The sequence below is a fragment of the Sciurus vulgaris genome (genome assembly GCF_902686455.1).
Source record: "Sciurus vulgaris genome assembly, chromosome: 6".
NCBI classification, from domain to species: domain Eukaryota; kingdom Metazoa; phylum Chordata; class Mammalia; order Rodentia; family Sciuridae; genus Sciurus; species Sciurus vulgaris.
The window spans coordinates 20,101,830-20,113,900 of NC_136466.1; positions in this window are offsets into that span (position 1 = coordinate 20,101,830).

A 12,071-nucleotide genomic window follows, 5' to 3' on the forward strand; every position below is an offset into this window, starting at 1 on the left:
TTCTGGATGATAGCTAGTGGGAGAGTTTCATTAATAGTTAGAGAGGCAAAGAGACATCAGACCAAGAATTCTTCATCTCATCTGCTCCATGGATTCCATTGGCAGTTGCTGAAATGTGTGGATCCCTTCTCAGAAAAATGCTTTTAAATGCATACAACAAAATACATAGGGTTATGAAGGAGATAAATTATATCAAAATACAGTTACTGAAATTTTAACACTAAAATTTGGAACATACACATATCTTTTTATTAAGACATTAAATATAGCCTTGTCTAATGACTATTCTAAGGTGTGATACATGTAAAAGCTGTCTGGCGCAACTGTAATATGCTGTGAAATACCTGAGATTCTTTTGTTGAAAAAGTCATAGGCTCTGCTAAGATGACTGTGGTCTGTTGCCTACAGTCATAGTAGAAAGAAATGCTAAATTTAAATTAGAGGTGAGTGAAAATTAAAAAAAAAAAAAGTTTTCCTATCCAACTTCCTGATCCTTCTTCCTGAATTCTATCCATGGTCCCTGAAGGGTCTGGAGACCTCAAGTTGAGAACTCTTTATTGAGTCCAATCCCTGGTAAAACTGATGAGGGATAGGGAGGAACATGATTTGCCTTAGACTCCTTAGCTATGTAATAGCAGGGACTGAGCTAGAGCCCAGGGCTTGATAATACCTTCCCAGCAGGACTAAATGAAGAATGAATATAATCACACAAGTAAATGCTCAGCACAGTACCAGTGACAGAGTGGTCACGACAGAACACAGTAGCCACGTGACACAGCAGAGAGAGACGAGACATGCTGGAAGTCTCCATGAAAGGGCCAGACTCAGATCAAAGTGCCTCTACCCTGACCCTTTCCTTTTCCTCCCCGGAGGAGGGACACGAAGGCCACATTTTGAAGAAGGTGCAGGCAAATACTAGAAGGGACTTAGGCCTCTCCTGACAAAATGGATTAGCCATCGCTAAGGTCTGAATGTGGTGGAAACTTAGTCCCCAAACTCATATGTCAATGGTATTGGGAGGCGAGGCCTTGGGGAGGTAATTAGGGTTAGGTGAGGTCATGAATTGTGTGTCTGTGGCATCAATGGCTCTTTGAGAAGAAGACAGACGTGAACTAGCACACTTGCCCTGTCTCCCCACGTGGTGCTCTCTGCCGTGTTACATGCAGCATGGAGTCCTCACCGGATGCTGAGCAGGTGCTGGCACCCTGTTCTTGGACTTCTCAGCCTCCAGAGCCATAAGCCAAATACACTTCTATTCTTTATAAATTACCCATTCTCAGGTATTTTGTTTATAGCAACAAAAAACAAACCAAGACACTCTATCCTGGACTGCCCACCTGTAGAATTTTCATAGGAATGAGAGAAAAAAAAAGTCTCCGGACTTGTTCTCTCTACTTTACTTGTGTTCTGCTATGTGCAGACAAACTCACTTCCTGACACACAGCTCTTCCTAGCTGGGTGACTTCCCCTCTCTGAGCCATGGGTTCCTCATCTGTTAGAACTCTGTTAAAGATTTTCCTGAGAAGATTAGAGGATACAGAGGACTTCATGGAGTGCCTGACACAGTAAAAGGCACATGTTATTATTACTGTTTTGCTGAATTGTAGTTAGTTCAGCCCTTTTCCTACCATATTGACTATCGCTTGAAAATTACACAGACAGACTCACAATCCCATCAGGCCCTCCCCAAGCTCAGCACCTCTCACTTCAGCTCTGGTACACAAGCCTCAAATTCAGCCTTGATTAAATGCTTATCATGTCCCACAGAAAGGAAGAGTTTATGAAAACGCTGACAGAGACCAAATACCTAATAATTAGTGGCTAGCAACCACAGGCATGGAGGCAATTAGAAGGTTTATATAAATTCACGGACAAATGCAACTTCTCATTTATTCCTCAAATTTCTTGCAAAAGCTCCAAAGATATTATTTCTGCCAGGAGTGCTGACTTTACAGGAAAAATGTGGGCTAAGAAGTGGTGGAGAGGCTGTGCAGGACTGTGAGAAACCTTCAAACCGCAAACACCTTCCTATTGCAGTGGCCACTCTGCTGGGTCTTCTCCCAGCAGAGCAGAATTCACATGGGTCACACAGGACATGCATAAGGCCACAGCCTTAGTAGGGATTAAAGGGTGTGCTGGTCAGGTTTTAATTACTGTAACAAAATACCGGAGATGATGAACTTAAACAGAGGAAAGGCTTATTATGGCTTATAGTTTTGGAATTTCAGTCCCTGGTTGGTTGGCCTCATTGCTTTGGGCCTATGGCAAGGCAGCACATCATGGCGGGAACTCACAGTGAAGAAAAGTGCTCACTGCATGGCGTTGGGAAGCAGAAAGAGAAAACACAGGGCAGGGGCCCAATGTCCCCTTCAAAGATATGCTCCAATAACCTAACTTCCTTCCACTAGACCCACCTAGTGACCAGGCCTTTAGCATAAGGGCATATGGGGACACTTATCCAAACCAGAGCAAAGGGTAAAGATAGCACTAGTTTCCCGAAGACACACCTAACCTACAGTCATGTCCAAGGGTGGAGCCATCTCTCTACCTGGTCCTTTTCTTTCCTCAACACCACTTCCTTTATTGCTGATGGTTTTGGGACCACTTTAGGATGCTAATGCTGCCAAAAGAGGCTTTCACGGACTGGGACCCCAGAAAGGAGGCACACAGCTCTCTGTGCACAGACCTGCTTGGGTCCCTGGTAGCATACTGGGCAGGTGAAAGTTTGACAACCTTTCTAATTAACATCCTTTTATCATCATCCTCTTTATTAAAATAATACCATTTTTAAAATTCAAAAACAGGACTAGCTTGGAGCCCCAGTATCACATTAACAGGCAAGGAACCAGTTAACGGGAAAGGACTTACCAGGAACGAGACCAACGAACTTTTCCACTAATTTGGCTGGGGATGTCTTAGTGTTTCTTACAGAAACTCTGTGTACCCGCTCCCCACCTGAGGTATCTTTGGTTCGCTACTTAATCCAGCTCTAAGGACATCTGGAACATTTGAAAGACATTTGGAACACCCTCAAAATTTTTACTTTCTTATCTGAGGTTTCTCCAAGGGCTAAAGCACAGTGAATTGCTTTTGTCATTCCTCATTATGAACAGCCCTTTAGATCTTTAGCTCTTAAAGTTGGAAATGGTTTTCTCAGTAATCGGGGCTTCTGGAATACGATGAGAAGAAATCTGAGAGCTTTAGTTGATCTCTTTTTGGGAGGATAACTAGGACCTCCAATGTGAGCAGAGTTCATGAAGGCTAATTTCTAGAAGATTCCTTCACCCTGGAAGATGAGGCGTGATTTGGGAGACTGTGAAATTGACTGGGCATTCTCATCTCTATCTGTCCCTTCTCATCTCAGGGCTTCGGGGATGGAGTCACATTCGAGTGTCCAGTTACTTTCAGGGTCAGTACAAAAGGTCTTGGACCAGAAGCTTCTCCTGTCTCCTCAGTTTTAACACCCAAACCACAGTCCTGCCTGGACGACGCCTGTTGCTCTGCTGCAGTGACACAGTGTCAGGGCTGGCAATGGATGGGCCTGGACAATCTGAGCCTTAGCCAAAACTTTGCCCACGGCCTATAATTTCTAGAGGTTTGATGGCTAAAGCTCCTTCCAGTTCCCCCAAAGGACATCGGGTACTGTTTCCCAAACATCAGTAATTAGTGTATCCACATCATGCTTTTTGCCATTTCTGCAGTCTTCTATTATTTAAATTTTAAAATAATTGCATCACCTTTTCACTCAATAAAATTTAAGAGGAAAATTTTACGTCATCTGCACAGTTGAAATACTGGTGCCACTTGCTCTAAAGCCATCTTTTCAGCAAAAGGAAATAAAATGAAAACAAAACCACTATTAAATTTGTACTCGGAGGTTGCCTGCCTCAATTTCTGAGCCTGAGATTTGGTTATCTGTTTACTTATCAGAAAAGGAAAAAAAAAAGAAAGAAGGAAAGAGAGAAAGAAAGAAAGAAAGAAAGAAAGAAAGAAAGAAAGAAAGAAAGAAAGAAAGAAAGAAAGAAAGAATAGAAAAAAAGAAAAGACCAGGAGTTGGAGGGGTGTTAGGTATCTCTGAGCTGCAGGACAAGTGTCCTTGGGCGCCCCCCGCCACCGGTCCTTCCTCTTTTCTCACTTGTAGTTCTCAAGAACAACTTCAGAGTGTGCCAGGAACGCGGCATCCCAAGATAAGGAGGAACTAGCCAGAACATCCCGGGCTCTGTTTCAGTCTTTCCTAGAAACAGAGTGTCCTTCAACACTGCAGCCCAGTTTGTCATGTACAGCCCACCCACCCCTGTCCCCAGGTATAGCATTCAGGGTGGGCTGCTTTGGAGGGGTCTCTCTGCTGCGGTGCAAGTGGAGCATGCAGTTTGGTCTCAGCAGTTTCCTGAGCCTGCGCTCATTGCGAATCTTGGACTTCTGTGTCCTTTGCTGCCTACCTGTAAGCAGTAAACCCACTTCCTGTAACTCAGTACACATGTGAGTATTCTGTTGGAGCAAGTAATCAGTGCAGGGTGAACCTGCATAGATGTGGGAACTCAGGTCCCGTAATGGTTTAGATATGAGGTGTTCTCCAGAAACGCATGCGTGAGACAATGCAAGAATGATCAGCGGTGAAATGATTAGGTTGGGAGAGACACAGACTAATCAGTAGATTGATCTAACTGGGTGGTACTGGAGGCAGGGTGTGGCTGGAGGAGGTAGATCACTGGGGGTGAACTTTTGGGGTTTATATTTTGTCCCTGGGAAGCAGAGCCCTCTCTCTCTCTCTCTCTCTCTCTCTCTCTCTCTCTCTCTCTCTCTCTGCTTCCTGAGGCCATGGCTTGAGCTGCTCTCCTCGGCCATGATGTCCTGCCTCACCCTCACCCTGGGCCCAGATGGAGTGGGCCATCTATGGACTGAGACCTCTGAAACCATGAACTTCAAATAAACTTTCCCTCCTCTACAATTGTTCTTGTCAGGTCTTTTGGTCCTAGCAACAACGACAACAATAACAATTAAAAAAAAAAAAAAACAAAAAAACAAAAACACCCGACTAAAATAGATTCTGAGGGGGAGGTGGGGACAGATTAACTTTAAAATTTTGTATAATACTAAAATACACGACATCATATTTACCATTAGTGACATCTAGCACATTTATGATATTGTGCAATCATCACCATTTTCAAATTCCAGAACATTCCATCACCTCCACAGGAAACCCTGTGCTTTTAGACAGTCATTTCCCATTTCCCTCTTTCTCCCTAACTCTGGCAACCACTAATCTTTCTGTCTCTATGAATTTGCTCTGGCGATGTCACATAAATGGGATCTTTCCCAGTTTGTGTGTGCCACCTTCTTTCAAGATTCACCTATGTGGTAGCATGAATCACTACTTTATTATGCTTTATGGCTGAATGATATTCCATTTGATGGATGTACTGGATTTTGTTTACTTATTTTCAGACTGATAGCCGTTTTGAGTTGTTTCTACCTTTCAGCTCTTCTGAATACTGTGGCTATGAACATTTGCATGCCAATTATTGTTTGAGTACCTGTTTTCAGTTCTTTTCAGTATTTACCTAGAACTGGGATTGCTGGGTCCAATGGTTATTATGTGTTTAAATTATTGAGGAACTGCCAAAATTTTCCATAGTGGCTGCACCATTCAACATACCCACCAGTAGTGCACAAGGGTTCCAAATTCTTTGTATCATTGTGAACCCTTGATGTTATTTTAAAAAACCATCACCATTCTCATGAGAACAACAAACTAACTTCTAATTCCTCTCATCTGCTCCCCAACCAGCAACCAGATGGATGTTTCTAAAATGCCCATCTGATCACATTACTCACCTTTTTAATTCCAATTTTTTCGGATGAAGACAAAATACACCATTTGCTTTTGCTGTGTGTACAGGTCAGCGAGTGCGTGAGGGCTCAGAAATTGTTTCCACCTAGAATGATCTCCTCCCTTCTTTGTTGAGTCCTTCCAATGAAAACCCACTTTAATTTCTTCCTTCTCTGTATTTCTTAGCTTGAAAACTTAGTTCTCTGTGTTTCTGAGCCTCAAATGCAGGATAATCTCCTGAAGTTTTTTTTTTTTCTTTTTCTTTTTTCTTTTTTTTTTTTTTGTGCTTGGGATTGAACCCAGGGCCTGCGCATGCTAAGCACACTCTGTACCAATGAGTTACATCCCCAGCCCCTGGGTTTGCTTTCTTTTTAAATTAAAACATTACTTATAGGGTCATAAAAAAGCAGAAACCATAAAATAAAATAATAATAAGTTACACTTTATCAAAATTAAATATGCCTACATTTCAAAGAACACTATTAAGGAAATAAAAAAAAAAAAAACAAGGCAAAACTGGGAGAAAAATATTTGCAGAACACATATATGTTAAAGAGTTGCGTTTAATTTAAAAAAAAAAAAACTCTTGTAGCTAAATAAGAAGATAGAACTATCCAATAGAAATGAGCCAAAGATTTGCCAGGTATGGGGGTATGTGCCTGTAATCTCAGTAACTTGGGAGACTGAGGAAGGAGGATCAAAAGTTTGAGGCCAGCCTCAGCAACTTAGCAAGGGCCTGTCCCACTTAGAAAGACCCTGTCTCAAAATAAAAAATTAAAAAGGGCTGGGGATGTAGCTTAGTGGTTAAGTGCCCCTGGGTTCAATCCCCAATGTCAAAATAAATAAATAAGCAAAAGACTTGAACAGATACATCACCAACACCAAAAATGTACAGAGGGCAAATAACCACATAAAAAGATATTTTGCATTCTTAGTCATTAGGAAAATGCAAATTTAAGCCTCAGGAGGGCACCACCAACCTATTAGAATGATTAAAATTAAAACAGACTAATTTACCAGGGGTTGGTGAGGGTGCAGAGCAACTAGAAACCTCACACCTTGGTAGGAATGCAAAATGGTACAGCAACATTGGAAAACTGGCAGTTTTATAGAGTTAAACATAGACTTACCATACAACCCAGCAGTCCCATTCCTGGGTATTAACTCAAGATACCTTTATGCAAACAGTCACAACAGCTTGCAACCAATGTCTGCAACCTGGTGAATTAGTAAACACATTGTAGTATATTCCCACAATGGAATACCAGTCATCAGCAAAAAGAAATGCATTACTAATGTATACAGCAACACAGATGGATCTCAAAAGCAGAATGTTAAATGGAAGAAGGCAGACGGAGAGGCTGTATACTTACCAGTTCACTTATAAGACATTCAAGAGAGGTGAAACTATAGGACAGGTCAGTGGTGGCCAGAGCTCAGGGTCAGGGGGCAATTTGACGGCACAGGGGCATGAGACAAATTTTGGGGCTGAAGAACATGTTCTATATCTTGACTGTGATATTGTTTACATGGCTGCATACACTTGTCAAAACTTAAACCAAACATTTAAGAAAAACATGAATTATAGATAACATAGATTCTGTATTGACATAACTGACTTGAAAACTTATTTAAAACTCAACAATGACAAAAACAAATAATTTGGTTAAAAGATGGACAAAGAAGCTGGGTGTGGTGGGGCATGCCTGTAATCCCAGCAGCTCCAGAGGCGGAGGCAGGAGGATCACAAGTTCAAAGCCAGCCTCAGCAATTTAGTGATGCTCTGACTCAAAACAAACAAACAAACAAACAAAATATATATATACACGCACATACATGCAATGGGCTGGGGATGTGGCTCAGTGGTTAAGTGTCCCAGGGTTCAGTTTTCAATCCCTGGTACAATAAATAAATAAATAAACAGTGAATCGCAAATACAACTTGATAGCACCTCATACCCATTAGAGTGGTTTCTATTAAAAACAAAACAAGAGAAAAAGACTGGTATTGACAGCATGTGGAGAAATGGAAACCTGTGCACCATTGGCAGGAATGTGAGATGGTGCAGTCACTAGGGAAGACGCTATGGAGGGTCCTCCAAAACTTAAAATAGAATTACCACATGGTCCAGCAATTCCATTTCTAGGTGTGTATCTGAAGGAATTGACAGCAGGGTCTCAAAAGAGATTTAAATACCCATGCTCATCGCAGAATTTTTCATAACAGCCAAAAAGTGGAATACACACACACACACAGAGGAATATTATTCAGCTTTAAAGAAGAAGAAAAAAACCTTTTGTTTTTGCAGTACTGAGGATTGAACCCAGGGCCTCAGGTATAACTAGGCAAGTATTCTACCACTGAGCAACATCCCCAGACCAAAAGGAAGGAAATTGTTACACATATTACATCACGGATGACCTCGAGGACATTGTGTTAAGTGAAATAGACCAGTCACAGAAAGACAAATACCACATGATCCCACTTATCTTCAGTGCTTAGAGTAGTCAAATTCATGGGAGGAGAAAGTAGAACAGTGGTTGCTAAGAGCAGAGGGAGGAGGGACCGGGAGCTGTTTAACAGGTAAGAAGTTTCAGTTTTGTAAGATGAGAATGTTCTGGAAATTGATTGCATGACCATGTGAACATATTTTACACTGCTGCATGGCAGTGTACACTTAAAGATGATTATAAAGGTCAATTAAATTTTATGTTATGAGCAGCTTATCACAGTTGAAAACACATTTGAGTAATATGGAAAATATTATCTGTGGGAAAGCAAGCCAAGATTTAGAGAATGTATGGAATCAAAATAGAAAACTTTCTCTGTCTCTCCCTTTCTTTCTGGAGTGTCATTCCATTTTCTGCTGGGAATCATACATAAAAACATAATAGCTTTAAACTATATATAAATTGGGTGAAACTCTATGTATGGCTAGGTAATCTGTCTTTCCGATATCGTCCACCACATTTCGGAGATTTTCCCATGTCAGTATGCATGGAGTGACCTCATTCTTTTAAACTACTGCATAGTATTTCAAAGCATCCGGGGCATAATTTAAACATTTTTTTCTCTTGATAGTGACATCATTTCTGATCTTCCCTGCTACAGACAATTCTGCAATAAACATCCTTTCACTTGCTTATGTTCTTTTAGGTGTGCCTATTTAAATATTTTAAAAAGATTTCCTCTTGAGCTTCCAGGACCCAGGCCAATCTGCCCACCTTTTTCCTTGAACAGTGGCCAACCAGCGAGACTGTGCTCTTGTACTCTTCTTTCCCTTGCCCACTGCTTTGCTTTCTAATCCCTTCCACATGAGGTGGGCTGCCCTGCCCTGCTACCTCCTCAGCTGATGCTCCTGCCTCCCCTCTGCCCGGAGGCCCCCAACTAGTCCAGCCTTGTCTTAAAACAGCATGCCCATTGCTTACAAAATGTGGTCCATTTCTTCTGGAGCTATTTGGATTTTCCCCCCAAAAAAAAAAAAAAAAAAAAAAAAATCCCTAATGGCAGGGAAGAGTGAATGTGTAACCTGGAATATCTGGGAAGCACATTGCAAATTGTCACAGGAAGAGGAAAATTTCTTTGAAGTCCCTTGTTGATCTAGAAATTCTTGTATTATATTAAAAAGATGTCTTCAATCCTGTCTTGTTCAGTCAAGCTGAGGGTCCAGGCGCTGTTTCAGGTTGATCCTATGGCTTGTGGGGTCCACGGTATCCCAGGTAGACAAATGCGATCTGTGTTTTATGTTTCCAACTGGACCTGAAACTCAGGAAAGGGAATCACAGGGGGCTTGCCTTTCTGGCTCAGGGGAGTTCCATAGATACACTGCCTGAGTGCTGGCTGCCGTTTCTGTCTCTGAGTTGTCCAGGACAGGGGAAGGGCCAGCGATACGATCTTAGCTTTGTACAGCACTGTGTGTGGGGCTCACACTATGCTGATACCTGCTAAGATGTACATTAGTTTCCTAAAGATGCTCTAACAAATCACCACAAACCTCTTGGCATAAAACGGTCCACATTTGTGAGTCAGAAGCCTGTGATCTGTTTCAATAGGCCAAAGTCAAGATGGCAGCAGCTCTTTCTGGAGGCTTTAGGGGGGGATTCCTTGCACTGCCTGCACCCTGAGTCTGCTTTCATCCTTTAGCTCATGACCCCTTCCCTGATCTTCAAAGCCAGCAGCCTGGCTTCTTCAAAAAAATCTCTTTTTGTCCTTCCTGATTCTGCCATTTGACTCCCTTTGTTCCCTTTTTATAAGGACACTTATGATATCATGCCTGCTGGGAAAATCCAGGATAATCTCCCCATCTCAAGATCTTGAACTTGATCAAATCTGCCAAGTCCTTTTCTTTTTATCCTATAAGGTAACACCCACACTTTCTGGGAAATAGATCGTGGACTTATTTGGGGCGGGGGGAGTCTTTCTACAGCCCACTACACACTGTAAAGTCCTAGAAGTGACAGCTCTGCTTGGTCACTACTTACCAGCCACGACTTACACATTGTTGGCACATGGTTCAAGGTCCCTAACATTCAGTCGTGAAATATGCAACTCTTTCCAGAAAAATACTACATCCCACATAACATTGAAAAGGAGTCCCAGATTCCTTGAAGCCAACATATAGATCCCGGTTAAGCATCCTTAAAGTAGAATTCTAGAATATTCAGCCGCCACTGAAATTGCAATGAGGGACCAGGGAAAGCCAGGCAGAGTCGCGCAAGCTGAATGGCAAAGCAACTTTAATCTACTCTTTTACATTCGCGTCGCTTAGTCGCGTTGGACAGCAGGTGGCGACCGCGTCTGCCTCAACGCCGAGCCGGTCGGATTTAAAGCACCTGCTCAGGGGAAAGCGGCGTGGAGCGGTTTCGGTCACTGCAGTGTCTAAAGAACTATTTCTCAGTCTCGGCACGTAGGGAAAAAGGATGCCCCGTTCCAGGCGGCGAGAAGCGGCCCCAGGAGGCTTCGCCTTCTTTGCGGTGCGCAGCTGGAGACACCGCGGCGCCTGCTGCCCAGCCCGCAGGAGAAACCCGCGCACTGCGGCCTCGCCCGGGGAGGCGGGGCAGGGCTCCGGGCAATGGCAGGAAACTCAAAAACCCGAAGACAAATATTTAGGAGCCTCCAAAGGAGGAAAACGAAACCTTTCTGCGTGACTTACAAGGCTTTAAAACAACTGGTTTGGTTTTTGCAAACAGCTCCCCAGGCTTATCACAACACAGTCCCTTGTCCTCAGGCCTGGCTCCTTCCTGGCCTTAGGCAAGGGTGTGGACCTTGATCTACTGGGCCAGAGGAGAGCTGAACTTCTCTGAAGCCCTTAGGGTCTCAGAAGCCTTTTTGGCAAAGGTCAGGTAGAAGTTAAAATCTGGAGACGCACAGGAGGAGCGCCCTTCCAACTTAGTGTTTGGCAAAGTCAGTTCCAGAAGACAGTAGGTGTTGTAAGCCACCTGGGGAATGGGGATTGGGTGTGGAGAGCGCTGACGGGATGAGAGAGCAGCGACTGAGTTTGGGGGTCTCTGATGCCCTCACGGCTGTGGCATGCCTGGTGCCTGGGAATGTTTCTGTGCAATGGCACAGGATGCTTAGCTGCTGTGGCAACGCCCTGCATGAGGAGGCTCTGTACAAGAGTCCTGTCAGCTCTGGCCTTGATCTGGGGCACACAGCTCCTGAGAATAGAGGAATTCTTATGCTAAACAACCAGGATGTTTCACTAGCTCTGCTTCTGTTCTAGCCAGCTTTACAGTAACTTTTAACAATGGACTTTCTTGAGAGCTACACAAAGCTCTTAACATTGCACTTTGCAACTGTGGATTGCAACTAGGAAAAGCTACATAGATGTCCTGGTTTCTGTAACTTTCTTGAAAACAAAGAATAACTCTTGCATGGTCTTTAACCTGATAATGAGACATGTATAAATAAAGATTGCTGGCGTAACTCTTTAGATCTACATCTCTATCAGAGAACAGAGCTCCACCTGATCCCAGTTTAATCTTCAAAGTCCGTGTTGTGGATCTTTGTTTTCCAATCCCCCTTGGTGAGTAACCTGAACTTTGGACACGCTGGTCGAGGCAATTGGGGGTTGTGAAAATTAGTCCTTTCCTATTGGCATGTGTGTTGGAGTATAATGCTTCTCAAAGTCTGGTCCACGGACCAAATGCATAATTTCCTAAAAATTCAGATTACTGGGTCTTCCACCTGCTAAAACAGATGGAAGGGGCTGGGGGTGGTGACAGCCTCAATATTTTTA